This window comes from Thamnophis elegans, chromosome 12 (assembly GCF_009769535.1).
Source record: "Thamnophis elegans isolate rThaEle1 chromosome 12, rThaEle1.pri, whole genome shotgun sequence".
In the NCBI taxonomy this organism is placed as follows: domain Eukaryota; kingdom Metazoa; phylum Chordata; class Lepidosauria; order Squamata; family Colubridae; genus Thamnophis; species Thamnophis elegans.
In genome coordinates, this window is record NC_045552.1 from 17,038,744 (window position 1) to 17,058,345 (window position 19,602).

The following is a 19,602-nucleotide window of genomic DNA, read 5'->3' on the forward strand; positions in this document are numbered from 1 at the left end:
TTATGACAGTTTGCAGTGTCCTGGGGTCATTGTGATTACCTTCTGTGCAGGGGTGGAATTAATTTACTTTCCCTACCAGTTCGTAAATGTCAGCACACGTGTGTGCTCGCACGAGCCCCATCCACACATGTCCTTGGCCTTCCATGCTTGTGCTTTGATTGCGCATGTGGTGGTTTGCATGTATGCACAAAGCTTGAAAACGTACCTAAATAGGACGGCATAGAGCCCGGGGGGGGGGGGGCAGGCCCACTACCGGTTCAGGTGAACCGGTCCAAACGGGCTGAATACCATCTCTGCTTCTGTGACCGTCTGACATGTAAAGTCAATGAGGAAGCCAGATTCACTTAACAACCGTGTTAGCAGCTTGGCAACCTTAAGTGATTCACTTAACCACGCAAGAAAAATTGTAAAACGGGGCAAAAACCCACTTAACAAATGTTTCACTTAACAACACGTTAGGCTCAATTGTGGTTGTAAATCAAGGACCACCTGTATGAGTCCTTCTAGCATGCACCTGGCAGTACAATCTGCTCTGCTGGGATGCAAAGTTGGTGAAAGTTTTATTTCCAGCACAGAGATCCATGCCTTTTGAACACAGAGGAAACAGATGCTTGAAAAAATTCTTCAAACAATTCCAGGGAATTTAGTCATGCCTGAAAACCTTACTTATTTCGCAGAAAACAAACATTAATTCCAATATCAACAGACAGCTGTTATTATCAAGGACCTAAAAGACTATTTGCACTGTCTTATTATTAAACTATTATTTTTAAAAAATCAGTCTCACCTGTAATTAGAAATCCTCAGGAGTGTTGGGCATTTGCCTAAAGTTCCAGTCCTCATGATTGTGAATAAAAGACTAATTTAAGTAGATATCTGCTACATCAGGAGTGGTATTCAGCAGGTTCTGACCAGTTCTGGAGAACTGGTAGCGGAAATTTTGAGTAGTTCAGAGAACCGGTGAATACCACCTCTGGCTGGCCCCGCCCCATCTATTCTCTGCTTCCCGAGTTCCAGCTGATCAGGAGAAAATGGGGATTTTGCAGTAACTTTCCCCTGGAGTGGGGAGGGAATGGAGATTTTACAGTATCCTTCCCCTGTGACATCCACCAAGCCACGCCCACAGAACCTGTAGTAAAAAAAAATTGAATCCCACCACTGTGCTACATGCCGACCCCAGCACTGATTTGTTTAGCTTTGGCTACATGAACTAACTTCACTTTGGTGGAGTGTCCCTTAGATTGAAGATAGTATATCCTACTTTGAGAATGTATAGGTTTAAGGAAGTTTTGAGTATGCAGAAAAATTATAATCCAATTAATCTCTTCTAAAAGATTTGATGAGAATCAGCAACCAGTAGCTTCAGTTCCCATTTTCCAAGCCAATCATTTACCAGTCCAAAGTTCAGTGACACAATATTTTATGTTCCACTGTATGCTGAAAGGCCAGATTCAGTCACTGGCTTTGCAAGATAAGCTGAAAACCACTGCCACATGATCCCAAACGAATCTGTTTTCCGGATCTGCCCAATACATGCAATAATAAATTCACAGGCCTGAATTCAGGCAAGTTGGACCCCCCCAAAATAGCCCAAGGAAGGTTAACATCTATCAAGTTGGGAATGAACACATTGCAACAGATTTAGCTGACTCTCAGACAAGAGTAGAAACAGCTACAGCCCCACCATATTTATAGCCATAATTTACTCAACCCAGTTTTATGAGTTTGTATGACACATGGAGCCATAAACAAAGTTGGGATGACACATGGGACTGTAAACTAAGCATAGATGACGTAAGAGACCATAAACCTTGGATGACACATGGAACTATAAACCAGGTTTGGATGATACATGGAACCATGAACCTAAGTTGGGATGATACACAGAACCATAAAGCAAGTTGCAATGATACATAGAACCATAAACCAAGTTGGGATGATACACAGATATCATCACAATAAACCACACAGGTTGGGTTCACACATACTCAACTATGGTACAATGGCCTACTAGTGAACAAACCCTACATTGCCACCCAGGAGCGGGTGGCCAGCCCATAAGCCAAAGTCGGCAGGAATCGGATTGACCCCACCCTGACATTTAAGGAAGAGCAGAAGTCGCAGTTTCGGTTTATCATCCCCAAAAGGCCGTTTTGCAGACGTCGCTTCTAAAAGCGGGGATGTGGGGGTGTGGGAGCGGTCGCACAACCTAAGAAAAGACCCCTCCTTCTCCAAACTCGTCCGAAATGCCTTTAAAATATACTTGCAAAGGATCCCCTCCTCGCTCCCCCGCCCCCCCGCCCGTTCTTTTCCTCCTCCAGAGAGCAGCCAACGTGCGACCCACTGACGGGTGGGAGCCGGGCGCTTAGGGGGGTCTGACAAGCGATGGGGGGGCGGGGGGTTGGAAGGAGGAGATGCTGCCGAGCCCTCCAACCGCAGGCGTGCGCCCTAGGTCCCCCCCCTCCCTCCCGGACCCCGCCTCACACAACCAGCGGCTCCGCTTAGAGCGAAAGCGGGAGGGCAGAGCGAAGGAAGGTGGGGAAAGAGAGGGTTTTTTTCGGTGCCTGCGCGCGCGGGTTTGCGCGTCTGCGCGTGCAATTGCTATTACAGTAGAGCAGCTGAAGGGTCAGCCAGGGAATATATTTATACACTCCGGCGCGCGCATGCCCGCCCAAGTAGCGCTCTCCTCAGCCGGGCCAGCCCCACTTTCTTCGCTTGGCCGGCCTCGGCTGGAGACGCAGGGTCGCCCAGCTCGGAGAGGCGGACGCGCCGTTCCAGCGCCGTGGGGGGGAAAGAAGCGGCGCTGTGGCGGAGCCGTTGCGGTCGGGAAGGCGAGCCTGCCAGCCAGCCAGCCAGCCAGCCAGCCAGTCAGCCAGTCAGCCAGCCAGCCAGCCAGCCAGCCAGCCGGCGTGAAGCGCTACCAGGTGAGAGAGGCTGCTGAGGAAAACGGTACCCGGGCACGTGTAACGGAGCCGGCGGGCGTTTTTTTTAGGCCGGCCTGGACCGGGGGTGGGGGCGGTGGGGTGGGGGTGGTCTCAGGTGGCTTTTCCGGAGAGGCTCGGCCATCGCTTCGGAAGGCGCCGGGAAAGCCAAGGCCGCGGGGACCGAGCGGGGGGCTCGGGACCACGCGCGCGTCTGGCCGCCCACGGGATGGTGGGTGGGCAGGCGCCTCTGGAGGCGTTTGGGAATGGACGGGGATGCGCGGGAGTCGCTCTGGGGCTGCCGGCAGCGAGTGGTGGGGTGCGGGGTGGAAGGGAAGAGATGCGGAAGGCACTTCCTTATTCCCAGCCGGACTGGCAGGGCTCCCGAGGAGGGCAACACTGCGCAAGGCAGAGTGGAGGCGGGCTGGACGGCCACGGCCGAGTGGACCCTCGCTTCTGTCCCTCTTCCGGATTCTCAACGCGACCTCCTTCAATCCCTTTCGCGCAGTCCGCAGCCAGCGCAGAACTGGACTCTCGGGGTGGGTGGTGGGGAGCGGGAATACGGGCGGCTTTTGGGGGGGGGCGTATCAGGCGCTGCTTCATTCCCAAATGCCTCCCCGTCCCAGTCTGCAATCCGGGGGCAAGGAACGTTACTTCTATTCGATCCCCCCCTACCCCCTTCCTAATCCGGAGGAGGCTGATCCCTTTCGCGCGGTGTCCTCCACCTCTACCCACTAAAGGCTGCGGTTGAATTGGCCGCGCGACCGCCAGGACACCTGTGACCCGCTTCCCCCTTTTTTGGGAGGGTGGGTGGAGTGGCTCGTCTCCGCCCACCCTCGCCCTGAGTTTCCTCCTGCCCTTTGGCTTCCCCCTTCCCGCCTGCCTTTGGCGCCCGCTCCTTCCCGCAGCAGGATCGCAAGGGCTTCTCAATCGAATTCGCTCGGCGGGAGGGGGGGCGCCTCACGTTCGCCCCCATTGATAGGCTCCTGGCTCGAACCCCGCCTCCCCCCCCCCCGCTTCGCGCACCCTGTGTTGTAGATCGGAGGAGTAACCTTTCAGAAAGTTCGCCGCCGGCTGCGGCCGCGAACGGCTGCTGGGTTTGCGCCTGGGTTTTGTTTTTGTTTTTGGTTTTTAATGTATCCTGTGGAAATGACTACCTGCATCCTTACGACAAGGTGGACTTCCCTCCCTCTTATCCCCCGTACGGAGTTCCCACGACGGAATAAATCCCAGGCACCCTAACTACAGCATCTTCCCCCCCCCCCCCAAAGCACACTTGTTTTAAGCGATCCAAGCTTAACATGCTGAATTGATTGAGGAATATAATGAGCACAACTAACAAACTATACTTTGAACTTCAGTTAGCCGTAATATCCTTTTTGACTTAGTGCTCTGGGTTAAAAACACCGGTTATTCAGTAAGCATCACCAACCATTATGGCTTAGAGCTGGGTTGGCAATACATGGCTCTGGAGCCACATGTGTTCCCGGTGGACAGGTAGAGGAAAAAAGACACTAGGAGACTCTGGTGGGGGAACCAGATTTCCAGTCTGCTCCAGAATGAAAGAAGTGGGGTTCTGGTTAAGACCTTTGTGGCTCAGTGTTAAAGGTTGCTGACCTCTGGCTTAGAGCCATGCCTGAATTTAGCCATATTTTTCTGTGTTACACTTATCTGGTTTTGCAATATATAAGCTTGTTGGTAACTTAGTTATGTCTATTCACTGTAACTGGAAATATTTCGGCTTTTATGTTTAAAGTCTTCTAAAAGAAGATGATTTATTATTTTCTTCTCTGAATCTTTTCCATCCTTATTAGTATTAGCTGCAAAGATTTTTTTAATGTTAGCAATATTTGTATTGCAGTATATTATTAAACGTCTCCTTTTCAGAATTGGGAGTCCCCCCCCTCCCCAGAAATGGGACAGTTTTCTCTTAATTTCCAACACTCGGAGATCCGGGAATTGGTCTCGGCTTCTGACGGAAATCCTGTTTTTCAAAGCTGAAGATTGCATTGTGTGGGGATGAGAGGACCAGGAGGGCGGAGAAAGACCGTTACTATGACTATTCTAAAATGAGGTGTTTCCTCTCCAGCATTAAGCAGAAGTTAATTCTCCTTCCTGAGAAAGAACATTTCTGTAGCCCATAGGGAGTGTTCCTCCACCCTTTTCTTTTCATTTTGTAAAAATGTTGATTTTAGACTTAACAGCTTTTAGGAAAGGACTGTAGCTAAAAAGTGTTGGAGGGTAGATGTTGTGAATGCCTTTGGATTTGGTTCCCAGCATTTCTGAATAGGGCTGCATAAGTGTAAGAAATGAGCAGGCTGAGCTGGAGCACGGGGTTAAATCTGTCATCAGTTTGGAAACATTGTGTTCCCACAGGAGACCCAAGTCCAGCCTCTCCCCATGAACTGTTGACCTTTATCTAAGGTCAATTTGGCTTGACTGTTAGCTCAGGTAGTCCTCAACTTATGATCACGGTGGAGCTCACAATTTCTGTTAAGACAGCTGTTAAGTGAATTTGGCCTCATTTTACAACCTTTCCTGCCACAGGTGTTAAGTGAGTCACAGCAATTGTTAAGTTAGTAATGTGGTTAAGTGAATCTTTGCTTGTCAGGAGATCGTAAAATGGGATCACCTGGCCCCCAGGGCACTAAAACTGTCATAAATATGAATCAATTGCCAAGCATCTGAATTTTGCTCATGGGAATACTGCAATGGACATGTGAAACGCTGTCAATTTTTACAGTGCTGTTGTTGTAACTTTGAACGGTCAATAAATGGACTGTTATAAGTTAAGGACTACCTGTAGTTTAGATTCTTGTGTATAGGTAGCCTGGAGTAAACTTTCAGGGCTTTGAACTCTGCTCCTGTTCCCGGTTACTTGCATGTGACGGCAAGACTCTCTTGTTAGAGGCAGTGAGAAGGTCCTGGAAGGACAACCGGAGAAAACTTGCTACCAAAACAATGGTGAGATAAGAGTGGCTTAAACCTGAGCCAAGAAAGTAATTTGAGAAAACGCCTGGGGCAAATCCATCCCTAATTCACATGAAGATAAGATGAGGGAGGGGGAAGCACATTCATACAGGTAACCCTCAATTTACAACAGTTCATTTAGTGACCATTCAAAGTTTCAATTACAAGGGGGGGGACTTAGGGCCATTTTCCACACTTACAAACTTTGTTGCCATCCCCGTGATCAAAATGCAGATGCGTGGCAACTGGTTCTTACTTTATGACCATTGCTGGGTCCCAAAGTCACTTGAACACCTTTCTCAACTTTCCAAGTCAATGGGGACGCCAGATTCACTTAACAATCATGTTACTAACTGCAGTGATTCACTTTGGACAAGAAAGTTCATTAAATGGGGCAAACTCACTTAACAAATGTCTCCCTGAACAACAGAAATTTTGGACTCATTTGTAGTCGTAAGTCGAGGGCTACCTGTGCTTGCAAGATTGTTACTTACAACTGTTGCATTACAAGTGAACCTGGCCTTTATGGAAATTGCTTGCTTAGCCTACTCTACCCGTGACCCGACAAATGCGCGAACGTCAAAAGCGCGCCGACAAAACCGCGGCGCTAAAACCACGATGTCAAAAGCGCACCGACAACAGCGCACCGACAACAGCGCACCGACAAAACCGCGCCGACAGAAGCGCGATTTAAGTTAAGGTAAGGTTTAGGGTTAGGGTTAGGTTTAGGGTTACGTTTAGGGTTAGGTTTAGGGTTTGGTTTAGGGTTAGGGTTACAGCGCGCTTCTGTCAGCGGGCTGTTGTCGGCGCGCTTCAGCGCTCATTCGTCTGCGCGGTTTTGTCACTGCGGTTTAGTCAGGCGCGCTTTTGTCGTTCGCGCATTTGTGGTGGAACCGACTCTACCTTATAGGGCTGAGATATCTCTTAAAAGTTACTTCTGGTCCCAGCAGGTAAAATTATCTGACTTCTTCCTAGTTTTAATCCATTTCCTTATTCAGGGTCATTATTGCTAGGGCAGAGATAACAGATCAAATTTGAGTCTGGGGATGTGTGCTTTATGAACAAGAAGTCCCAATTACAAACTTTTTTAGTCAAGTGCTTTCCAGATGGGCTGGGAGGACACCTTCTAGAAGTCTAATTAACAAGTTTTCCCATCTGGCACTGCATCTTGAGGAAGAAATTCACATTATTTTGTCAATCAGCCCATGCATTTTCCTCTAGCTAAGTGGATATCACTAAGATTTCCACTGATAAGATCTTGGCAGGTCATCCTGTGTTGTCTAGTATCAGCTGTTGTGCCAGTATGTTATGAAATAGTTAACAACTAGAACTGCACATTAATCATCCAACTTTGGTTGATTAGCTAAGGATCTGAGAATTCAATGTTTTGTTTTGTGGGCTAAGATATCTTTGATTCTCATGCATTATCATACAAACAAAAGAAAATACAGCATGAAAGAGGAATTCGTGAGAATGTGATAGTCCCTTTTATAAAGTTTAAAGTTGCTTTATAGTGGAACTTTATCTACATTATAGTTTTGTAAAAAGGAAATTATGACACAAAATTACTCAGTAAATTATCATTTAGAGACTTGAAAGGCCGGGATGATGAGGGCAGGACAAGAAGCAATGGTGGAAACTAATCAAGAGAAGCAACTTAGAACTAAGGAGAAATTTCCTGACAGTTAGAACGATTAATCAGTGGAACAGCTTGCCTCCAGAAGTTGTGAATGCTCCAACACGGGAAGTTTTTAAGATGTTGGACAACGATTTGTCTGAAGTAGTGTAGCATTTCCTGCCTAAGCAGGGGGGTTGGATTAGAAGACCTCCAAGGTCCCTTCCAACTCTATTCTATTCTGGAGAAAATCTATGTGGTTTTGAAGAGTTAACAGCAACTTGATGGTCTCCAATAAATCAGGCAGTTAGTTATCAGTTTAAAGAAACCACTAGGTCATTGGGGTTAGTTCATAAACTGGCAACTCTATGTATATTCTCTACCTTTCACCAAGCTATATTCTTCCATGCTGACTGAGGAATTCTGGGAATTGAAGTCCACACATATTAAAGTTGGCAAGTTTGGGAAACTCCAATTTAAGTCTTGAAATTCATCATGGTTTAGCAAGAAATATATATCTTCACAACACTGGGAACTGACTTCCATGTCAAGGCTGTGATTTAACCACAATAATTTGTGCATTAGTAGTGTGTGTATTAGAGAGCTGATTTTTTATTAGAGAGCAGAAAAACAATTACTACCAACCTGCCTTCCATCCAGGACCTGTATACTACACGAGTCAAAAAGTGGGCTGTAGAAATATTTACAGACCCCTCGCATCCTGGGCATAAATTGTTTCAACTCTTACCCTCAAAACGACACTATAGGGCACTGCACAAGGACAGATTTTCCCGAATACCATCACTCTGCTAAACAAATAATTCCCTCATCACTGTCAAACTATTCATTAAGTCTGCATTACTATTAATCTTCTCATCGTTCCTATCACTCATCACCTCCCACTTATGACTGTATGACTGTATGACTGTAACTTTGTTGCTTGTATCCTTACCATTTATATTGATAGTTTCCTAGTATGATTTGATTGCTTATTTGTATTCTATGACTATCATTAAGTCTTGCACCTTACGATTCGTGACTAATGTATCTTTTCTTTTATGTACTCTGAAAGCAAATGCACCAAAGACAAATTCCTTGTGTGTCCAATCATACTTGGCCAAGAAAGAATTCTATTCTATTCTATTCTATTCTATTCTATTCTATTCTATTCTATTCTATTTGAAAAGAACTTAGCTTCATAGCTGGAATTGTACATGTTCCATTTCAGCTAAAATGGGATTGAGTTTTGCATTTCACATCATTGGGAGTCAGCTATATGCCTTTGCATATTGTACCAACCAAGCCATCCCATCAAGCTAATTGTGGTTCAATTGTTTGGTCACCATAAGTTACTGGAGCCCAGAATTCTGCCTTGTTGCCCCGGAGTGTTGTGTGAACCAGACACTCTGTTTGACCTTTATTAAATTTGCTACTTTGGTCCATTATAGCCTTAAAGTTTCTTAAACTCTTTCTTACGGATCTGCAAATTAAAACCAGGCTCATATCTTATAGAGAGAGAGGGAGAGAGAGAGAGAGAGAGAGAGAGAGAGGGAGGGAGGGAGGGAGAGAGAGAGAGAGAGAGGGAGGGAGAGAGAGAGAGAGAGAGAGACGAGATCAAATCTTTAGATTCCCAACTGTATAAATAGCAATATCTGGATGGCTTAAGTGAAGAACTTGATGTAATGAAACTACTGTGTTATTGTGTTTTGGATGTGAAAAGCCAATTCCCACCTGCAGACTCCCTGGCCAAGCAGAACAGCTTTTATTAATGTCCTGGGTATGCTGAAGCACTAATTTGCCTGGGGAATGTTCATTACTGGCAACCCCCCCCTCCCTCCCAGCAAATGTCTCTATTGAAACATATGTGTGCTGTTCAAAAAATGCCTTGATGTGCATTCATCGTGTACTTGGGTAGTCAGCAAGTACAAAATGTAGCATATGCAGCAGCCTCCGCAATCAGTCCCCATTCCCCATATCCGCATAGAGATAGATAGCTGCTCTCTGTCTATTAAGAGTTTTCAGTGGGATCTGGAAAATTGGAACCTTGAATAGATTCATAAAAGATACATTTACTTATTTGGTAGCTTTTTCTGTGTGCAGAGAAGGCTTTGTCACCGATACAGTACATGGGGGAGTAACAAAGCTTTCCTTTTGTGACACGGTTGCTCTGTGAGCTCTGGAATGAAAGAACCTGTATTTAGGATAAATTTTGTGTTGATATGTATGAACAATCAGAAAGGTCGGCAGTTCGAATCCCAATTGCCTTATGTAACGGAGTGAGCTCCAGTTACTTGTCCCAGCTTCTGCCAACCTAGCAGTTCGAAAGCATGTAAAAATTCAAGTAGAAAAATAGGAACCATCTTTGGTGGGAAGGTAATAGCGTTACCTGCGCCTTCGGTGTTTAATCATGCCGGCCACATGACCACGGAGACGTTTTTGGATAGGGCTGGCTCTTCGGCTTTGAAACAGAAATGAGCACTGCCCCCTAGAGTCAGGAATGACTAGCACATATGTGCGAGGCGAACCTTTACCTATGTATGAACAGGTTAGGGCCAGATTGTTAGAAATTCAGGTTTAAGGCATTGACCAACGTTTCTTCCCATTCTTTGGAAGCGTCATAATTCATGGGGAAATTCTGGGAGTTGAAGTCCACCTATCCCAAAGTTGTTGAACTTGAAAAACATTGATTTACGGGTAGTCCTCTATCTTTGATGACAATTGGGACTGGAATTTTGGCTGTAAATCGAGGCACCCATATGACTGATGCAATTTGATGGTAGTTTTTTAAGCAAATGACACCATCGTAAGCCTGAATCTTGTTAAGAAAATCATGTGGTTCTAAGTCTGAATTTATTCTCCCAAAATGACTAAGATGTGATCATGGGTTGCTTCAACCAGTTTTAAATGTAAATTCAAGCACCAAAATACGGCCATGTGACCGTGGAAGAGGGGGGTTTAAACATTTTACAATGGCCAGAAGTACTTTATGGGCCATAAAGCACTCTGTCTGAGGCTGTCGTAACTCTGACCAATTGTTTTATATTCATAAGTTGAGGTCTATTTGTAGTTCAACCCTTTGCAACATGCAGGAAAGCTATTTAAAGCATTCAGGATAAACGGTTTCCCAGTCACTTTTTAAAGTCTTCAGGAGATGGGAAAATCGTAATCTCCATAGATAAGATTTTATTATTTTGTTGTGCCTTGCTTCGATTGTCTGTGGAGGTCCTCAGTCATCCAGGTCACGGTTGTCCCAAAGGTGCTTTCCAAAAGGCAACTGGACTTTGGGGCCTCGCTTTGATTGACGTCTAATCTAGTCTCCCACTCAGGGAAGTAAATCCAGTGCCAGCTATAGGCAATCACTCATCTTCTGCTTGGAAAACTTCGTGGGCAGAGTACCTGCTGTTTGAAAGCTGCATTTACACTTAGCTACAAGGCCACTTATATGACTCGGGCGCAGTAGGATGGGTGAACCCAACCATTATAGGTTATCATTAAAAGTTTAGTATTTTTTGTAAGCCCCATCTACCTGTTTGGGAAATGTTGGTGGCATGGCAATGACTCATCCCCCCTGGGTATTAACTGGCCTCCCACCACCACTATTTCCACTCCAGCATTTTGCCAATTCCATTAACCCTTTGTTGCCTGAGTTCCTTCATACCCTCAGAATAACAGAGTTGGAAGGGACCCTGGAAGTCGTCTAGATTGTCCAACCCCCTGTTCAAGCAGGGAACCCTATACTATTTCAGGCAAGTGGCTGTCCAATCTCTTCTTAAAAAGCCTCCGGTATTGGATCACCCACAACTTCTGGAGTCAACTCATTCCACTGATTAATTGTTCTGTCGGGAAATTTCTCCTTAGTTCTTGGTTGGTTCTCCCCTTGATTAGTTTCCATCTATTTTTCCATCTTCCACCTCTGGTTCTGAAATCTGCTTGTTTCCAAGCTTCTGCTAAGGTAGAAGAAAGTGGAGAAAATCTCTACTACTTCATTTTATGGAGGGGGGGGGAAAGGGAGGTGTATTTTCTGAATTCCTTATTAGCAATTCTCCAAAATGGAGTCATTCAGAATCTGCCCTGAAAATCCCCAGATCTATCAACAGGGTTTGTCTTGCTTATTTGCAACTTTCACTTTATTTGTGACTTTCAATTGGTTTCTTCCCCTTTCCCTTAAGAGAGGTGATTGTCCTGCAGATCAGTTTCAGTCCTACTCTTAGCTAGTCCAATAGAGAGGACTGGATCTATCTGAATCCTCATTGGTTGTTTTTGTGTCCTGATATTTTCCCATTTTAAAACTTAATTTTTGCTTTATTTTTGATTGGGAGTTCTAAAATATGGGGCAGGCAAACCAGAGTAGTGGAGCTCAAGCAGAGTTCTGAAGACCAGCTGACTCCAAGTCATGTTAAAGGTAACGATAAAGGTTCCCATCGCACATATGTGCTAGTCGTTCCCAACTCTAGGGGGTGGTGTTCCTCTCCGTTTCAAAGCCAAAGAGCCAGCACTGTCCGAAGATGTGGCCGTGTATATGTGGCCGGCATGACTAAATGCCGAAGGCACATGGAACACTGTTATCTTCCCACCAAGCTGATCCCTATTTTTCTACTTGCATTTTGATATGCTTTCGAACTGCTAGGTTGGCAGAAGCTGGGACAAATAATGGGAGCTCACTCCATTACGCAGCGCTAGGGATTCAAACCGCTGAAATGTCAACTTTTCTGATCAACATCTTAGCCACTGAGCCACCATGTCCAACAAGTCATGTTGCAGAGCCTCATTGGATGATTTTCTATCTGCTGGCTGTTGTGATCCAGAAGAACTTGATATGGTAGTGAGTCAAAACACATGGAACCTAGAATTGGCAATTGATGCTGGCTCTTTTTTGTGCTAACCCTACGTCCTCAAACTTGGGAACTTTAAAGATGTTTGGACTTCCAACTCCAAACTGGTTGCTGACTGGGGAATGTCTGGGAGTTGAAGTCCACACATCTTAAAGATGCCAAAAGCACTGTGCTACTTGAAGAAGGGTAGATACTGTATTGTTGAGAAAAGTCTAAGGATGAGGCTAGCTCAGATAGATGCTATAATCTGCTCTTAGATGCCTATTTGAGTCCCATGTCCATGATCAGGAAAGCTTGAGAGAAAGCCACATTTCTAGAGATGGATCTGAAGGCTGCCTGCCCTCATCCATTGATTCGTTCCGTAGCTTGAAGCAAGAGGCTTCCTCTAATACTTGTCCTGAATCTTCTTCTTTTGAAAGGGAGAACACTTAGTGTGTCTGCTCCCTTGAATATTCTGATGTGCAAATGTGTTTAGCCAAATGTTACTGGTGAAATTCTGAACTCCCCCCAAAAAACTAGAGGATTACTTTTCAAGGGCAGGTTTCCATTGTTGGAGGAGACATTATTACATCATTACTAGCATGGTAGGCAACCTCAAAATGTGACAATAAAGATAATCAAAGGCCATGTAAGCTTGCGTACTGGGATTACTGGTCATACCAAACCATGGGTCATTTAATGATGGCTTCCTGATTATTGTAAGCCACAAACCATGGCTTACCAATGATAATGGCTGGAATCACACAGCATGCCTACATCAAGAACAAACACTGCAAACAAAACTATGAGGTTTTGGAAGTGATTGCACATCACAGATGTTCCCCTTCTTGCTTGCATAAGCCTATTGTTTGACAAGGTGATTGACACATATCCTGTTCTGACTATATGAACAGAGGCAGGAGATGACCAAATGTGAATGGAGAAAAAAATTTCTCCACTAGTTCCTAGGTTAATAAGTGAATGAAGCAAAGAGAAATTTTGAGAAAAACTCATTGAAGAATTCCGGTGTCCTGGATTTTATGTTGATAAGAGAAGACCAACAATTGTGTTTGGATGGCTCAATATACAATCTCCAGCTGCTTCAGCTAGCCACACTTCCTTTTCTCTTATATATTTTTCATATTTTGTAATTTCTGCCAGGAACTGACTGACTAACTAATTAACTAACAATCTCTCTCCTTCCCTCCCTCCCCCCTCCCTCTCTCCTCTTCTTCTAGTTCTCAGAAGTTTGTCTTGAGATGCTAATAATATAGAGATGAGGTTTTGTTATTATTCCGCTTTGGACCAGCCCTGATCTCACAATACATAGCTAGCACAATTTTGTTTTACTTATGAATTGGCCATATCTGGGCATAACCTTAGAAGTGTGAAAGACATTTTGGTCTCCCACCAGCATGTGGCCTGTTTTGGACCACAGATCCTCCCAATTGGAGAGATGTTGAAATGAGATTTCCCAGAAGGCCACTCTCTCTTCCGATTTCGTTTGGTCATCAAGCTGACTTCAGCTACCAGCTGCTGTATATTCCCTCTGAGAATGCTGGGTTGTTTTCAACCCCATCCCTGTCCTCCCCCTACCTTGCCCTCCCTCTTGCTCTGCTTCCCCCTTGTAGTTGCAATGAAATGGACCGGAATCTGGTGGCTTCCTGTCTCCATCCTGTTTCCTTTCAACAAACACCCTTCATTCTCCTGCACACTTCCTCCCTGCTTGTGCCTTACTCAGACCCTCGCCTGCTCTTAAGACCTTCCGTTTTTCAGGGACACTATGCAAATGTACCTCTCTCCGTGCAGTGCAAGTTCTAGGATTTGATGCAAATAGGACTTCATAAGAAATTGTGCGTTTTCACACTTGGAGAAGGACAGATCAATGTTTTGAAGGTGCTGGAATTAGGAGCGGAGACTCCTTTATTATGGAATACTTTAAGAGGATGTGTATTCATCTCTTACCAATGTAGAGTAACAAAGTTGGAGGGGACCTTGAAGGTCTTCTAGTCCAACCCCCTGCTCAGGCAGGAAACCATACACCATTTCAGACAAATGTTGTTCAATCTCTCCTTAAAAACTTCCAGTGTTGGAGCATTTACAACTTCTGGAGGCAAGCCATTCCACTGATTAATTGTTCTAAATGTTTTTTAGGTACTGTTCTAATTTTTCCACCAACCTTTGCATAATAAAGGTAGTCCTTGACTTACACTGTTTCGTTTAGTGACTATTTGAAGTTACAGCGGAATTTAAGTCATTGGAAAAAGTGACTTAATGACTGGTTTTCACATTTAGGATACTTGTAACATAGTTACCATCACACGATCAAAATTAGGCTGCTTGGCAACTGGCAGGTATTTCTGACAGTTTCACTATCTTATGATCATAGGATCACCATGGGAAACGTCCCCAGATGCCTTCTGACAAGCAAAGTGAACAGGGGAAGCCACATTCACTTAAGGACTGTGCAATTCACTTAGCAACAGCAGTGATTCATTTAACAACTGTGGCAAAAAAGGTCGTAAAACAGAGCAAAACTCACTTGACAGCTGTCTTGCTTTGTTGTTGTTGTTGGTTGTGAAGTTGTGTCTGACCTATCGTGACTCCATGGACAATGTTCCTCCAGGCCTTCCTGTCCTCTACCATCCTCTGGAGACAATTTAAGCTCACACCTTCAGTGGCTCCATCCAGCCACCTCATTCTCTTCTCCAGTGAGTCCTCCTTTCTCATTAAGTGGCCAAATTTTTTGAGTTTCATCTTCAGGATCTGGCCTTCTAAAAGGCAGTCAGGGTTGATCTCCTCTAGGACTGACTGGTTGGATCGCCTTGCAGTCCAATGGACTTGCAGGAGTCTTCTCCAGCACCAGAGTTCAAAGGCCTCCATTCTTTGGTGCTCAGCCTTTCTCATGGTCCAACATTGCAAGTGGGAAAACCACAGCTTGACTATATGCACTTCTGTTGCTTAACAATTGAAATGTGGGTTTCTGTTGGGGTTGTAAATTGAGGACTACAGGTTTAGTATCAGTTCAGTGTAGAGAAACACACAACAGGTGGCCCAAGATTGCCATTGTAATTTTTTTAATGTGATTTAATATTGGTCTATTGAGCAATTCTATTTACCATTTGTTACTATTAAAAATTGGAAGAGAAATTATACCGAATGTAATTTCTCTCCTAGCCTCACACTTTATTTTTTGACATGGGGGCCTCTAGCATCCCATTCTGATGCCAACAACAGTCAGTAACCATCAGTCTGCAACAGTCGCACTCCACTTCCCGCTCCAGAGGTGTAGGCCCAAGTTACCACCATTTGGTTTTCACTACCTCTTACCAGCCAGTCACACGGAACAAGAGCTAGGGTGGGGATGAAGGCGGAAAATGCAGAACTTCTTGATTTTGGGTGCTCAACAGTTTAACATTAAGAGAGAAAAGTTGACGTGACAGCTGATTTTTAGCCAGAGCCCAACATTTGAAAAATTTCTGCATTTGGGGGGGGGGGGGGGCTGTCTAGGAGAGGGACATAGTGGCTCAGTGGTTAAGACTCTGAGCTTGTTGATCGAAAAGTCAGCAGTTTGGCGGTTCAAATCCACATAATGGAGTGAGCTCCCGTTACTTGTCCCAGCTTCTGCCAAACTAGCAGCTCAAAAGCACGTAAAAAAAATGCAAGTAGAAAAATAGGGACCACCTTTGGTGGGAAGGCAACAGTGTTCCATGCATCTTTTGTGTTTAGTCATGCCAGCCACATGACCACCCAGACGTCTTCGGACAGCGCTGGCTCCTTGGCTTTGAAACACAGATGAGCACCGCCCCTTAGAGTCGGGAACGACTAGCACATGTGCAAGGGGAACCTTTACCTTTACCCAGGAGATTGGCTGAGGTCATCCAGAATAATAGAAAATTGGAAAAGTTAAAAGGGATCTTGGAGGTCTTTTAGTCCAACTCCCTGCTCAGGCAGGAAACTATGCCATTTCAGACAAATGGTGGTCCTCTTCTTAAAAACTTGGAGCATTTACAACTTCTGGAGGCTAGTTGTTCCACTGGTTAGTTTGTTGAACAATCTACAAGGGAAACGGAGATCCCACACTTCATCATGCTTGCCATCTGTCCCTTTTATCTTTGATTTATTTATTTATTTGCTTGATTGTTGTCAGCCATCCAAATTCATTGAGAGTTGGGCGTGTGTCATGATGCTGTAGGTGGGAATGACCTTGGGAAAAGGCGAGGAGCCAAAGTCCGGGGAAGGGGTTGGACAAGAGGCTGCTTCCCCCACAAAAGAAATGTGGGCTTGGCAAACATCTCGGAAGGGACCCTCCTAAGTGTCTTGAGCTGCAAAGATGATGGGAGAGAAAAGGACCTTCAGACTTGCAAGATCAAAGTCAACCATGTGAGATAGCCCAGACAGGAAGCTCACCCAGGTGAATTAATTCAACTTTATCATAAAGTTGCATTAACAGAATTTTGCAAGTCTGAGAAAATAAATTTCTCTTGCATTGCCTTGCTACCCCATGAAACTAGAGATGGTCTCTTGTGAGACATTTATCACATCCCTATTTCTTCTGTGGACTAAGCAACCTCTTGTCTGATGGTTCCCCTGGCTACAGCCTTGCCCCTGTTTCCCAAGGCCATTCTCACATGTTTTACAACAGCATACAAGTTATCTTCATGAGTGGTGCGCTGGCCTAGAGGTGGAGCTGTGAGTTCGATCCTAGGCAGAGGCAGATATTTCTCTCTCTGGCACGTTGAGATTACCGTATTTTTCGGAGTATAAGACACACTAAGATTTTGAAGAGGTAAATTAAAAAAAAGTTTTTGCACTGTGCAGGCCTCCCAAACCCTCTGCATGCCTCGTTTCTTGTGAAAAACAGAGCATGCAGTGGGTTTGGGAAGCCTACAAAGTGTTCCTGGGAACGGGGGGGGGGGGGCGAGCAAAAAATGCCCCTTTTTCCACTCATTTTTGCCCTCCCCAGGAACACTTTGCAGGCCTTCGAAACCCTCTGCATGTCCATTTTTGTGAAGGGGACAGGGTTTCGTGAGGCCAAAAATGCTGTATTCAGTGTATAAGATGCACTTAGATTTTCACCGTCTTTTCTGGGGGGAAAAGATGTGTCGTATACTCCGAAAAACATGGTATATCTGCTGAATATATCTCCGCATTGGCGACAGGAAGGGCATCCAGCCAGTAAACAATGAGCTCCATTTAGCTGCCCAGACTCCACCCTGCAAGGAATTATGGGGTCATTAAAAGACTGCGATGATGATACATTTCATCTGCAATTTTGAGCTTTTCCAATTCCAGAATTCCCTCTGACTTTTCTGGGGTGGAGGTCCACTGATTGTCTCTTAGCTCTGATTCTCAACTCTTGGCAAGACCTTCTGAATCCCAGCTTCATCTGCTTAGCTGGCCCTCTTAGAGACCATCTGCCATCTCTGAGTAGGTTGTTGTCTTCGTGCCAGGAACTTTGGCTGCTGGAGGGGCTTAGAGGCCATTCCGTAGCAAGCTTACGCCTGCCTTGTTAATCTTAAGAAGACTGTGTTCCCCGCTGACAGGCTCCTGCCTGCTAGCTTTACCCTCTTTTTATATGATGTACAAGATCTCATCTCCCTTCCCCAATAGATCTATAAAGTCTACTTTGAATGAAATATAGTATGGCACTTTTCCATTTCTTATCTTGCCTTAAAAGCAGCCGTACATGCAAATGGATTCGAGAGAGAGAGAGAGTTAAAAAAAATCTGTTTTGTGAAGATGCTACCCAGGAGCAACAGATATCAAACATCCAATGTGCTGTATTTATGCCAACGCTTTTAAGCTCTTCATCTCCAAGGACCCAACAATAAACTGTCATCCAGAAACCTGGGGCAAAATGCAACAGTTTAAAATCTGATACCACTAAATTCAGCTCATCCGCCCTGGGAATTTGCTCTTGTGTTTTTCTGTTCAACTACAAAGGATTCTTAGTGAAGTAGGGATATTGAGTATGAATCATCCTAAACCCACTTACCTTGGGCTGGAATCAGAAGCACTGTTGTGCTGCGTTGATGTTTTGTTTGGTTTCCTTAGATTACTTTCATCCTGCTTTTATTATTTTATAAACAACTCAAGGCAGCAAACATACCTAGTGCTCCTTTTCCCTCCCATGTTCCCCACAACAACAACAACCTTGTGAGGTGGGTTGGGCTGAGAGAGAGAGAGAGTGACCGGCCCAAAGTCTCCCAATTGGCAGGACCACAGCATAAGTACCTCCTTCCACTTACTCCTTGGCAGCTATTTCGTATTTAGGACATGCTATCCAGGGCTGTCTTAATGCATGGGCCTGATGGGCACTTGCCCAGTGGGCCCCATGAGCATAGGGGCCCCACACTTAGCTGTGTATGTTAACCCTTCAATGCACCTTGTATCATATAAATACAGCAACTCTATGGCTTACTGAGTATTATTGTGTTTTTCAAGCCTTGTGTATCGTTCAACTGTTTATCATGTTGATTTGTTGTTGCTGCGCAGCATGTTTTTAAAAGGTTCAACACTGATTTTGTTGGAAGTGCCAATAAAATAAATATATGTTTAATTTTATCGACCAATTACATTTTTATTCCTGTGAGTTCTGTGTTTCCCCGAAAATAAGACAAGGTCTTATTTTCTTTTGACCCACGAAATAAGCACTTGGCCTTATTTTCGGGGAGGCAGTGAGCATGGTCACCTCATGGCTGTTGCTGTGTTGCAATATTTTCAGGGAGGGCTTATTTTTGGTGGAGGGCATGCACTCAAAAGCCCGATTGGGCTTATTATCTAGGGAGGTCTTATTTTCAGGGAAATAGTGTAGTTGTCATAGGGGCCCCATTAGACTACTTTGCCCAGGGCCCATAATGCTGTTAAGATGGCCCTGGTACTACCTGTGAGTCAGGATTTGATAAACAGACATCAAACCAAATTATGCCCGACTGACAACTATTTCAGCCTCTAGGATTGGCAAACAGAGAGAGTCTCCTTGACTCTGGTGTGCTTCATTGAGTCCATGTAGCTTTCCTGGCATGAATAAGGAAGATTGTCTTGCCTCTCCAGTTAGAAACCGTGAGAAACCTGAACCGTGCAAGCAGACAGACTGAACAGAGTTTGCAATTCATCATTTTAAAAATCCATTTTAAAAAATTGATTGAATCTTTCACACCTGGTAAGTTTTTTTTCTTTTAAATTTTTTTATTTTTATGAAGCTTTATTCTGTGAAGCAGGGAGCCTGTTCAAAAGGACAGCTGTGGCCATCAAACTTTGAGAAAATAGTTTCCCGCAAACC

General features: G+C 44.8%; 1 protein-coding gene across 3 annotated transcripts in view; it reads left to right on the forward strand.

Moving 5' to 3' along the window:
* The first annotated feature begins 2,544 nt into the window (after positions 1–2,544).
* Positions 2,545–19,602, forward strand: part of FGR (FGR proto-oncogene, Src family tyrosine kinase) — a 59,568-nt gene continuing 42,510 nt past the window's right edge. Inside the window, exon 1 of one of the 3 annotated variants that reach the window (XM_032227735.1) lies at positions 2,545–2,924. The gene's annotated coding sequence lies outside the window, so the exon portion shown is untranslated. The remainder of the gene's footprint in view (positions 2,925–19,602) is intronic. The other 2 variants (XM_032227734.1, XM_032227736.1) reach the window with 2 other exon arrangements.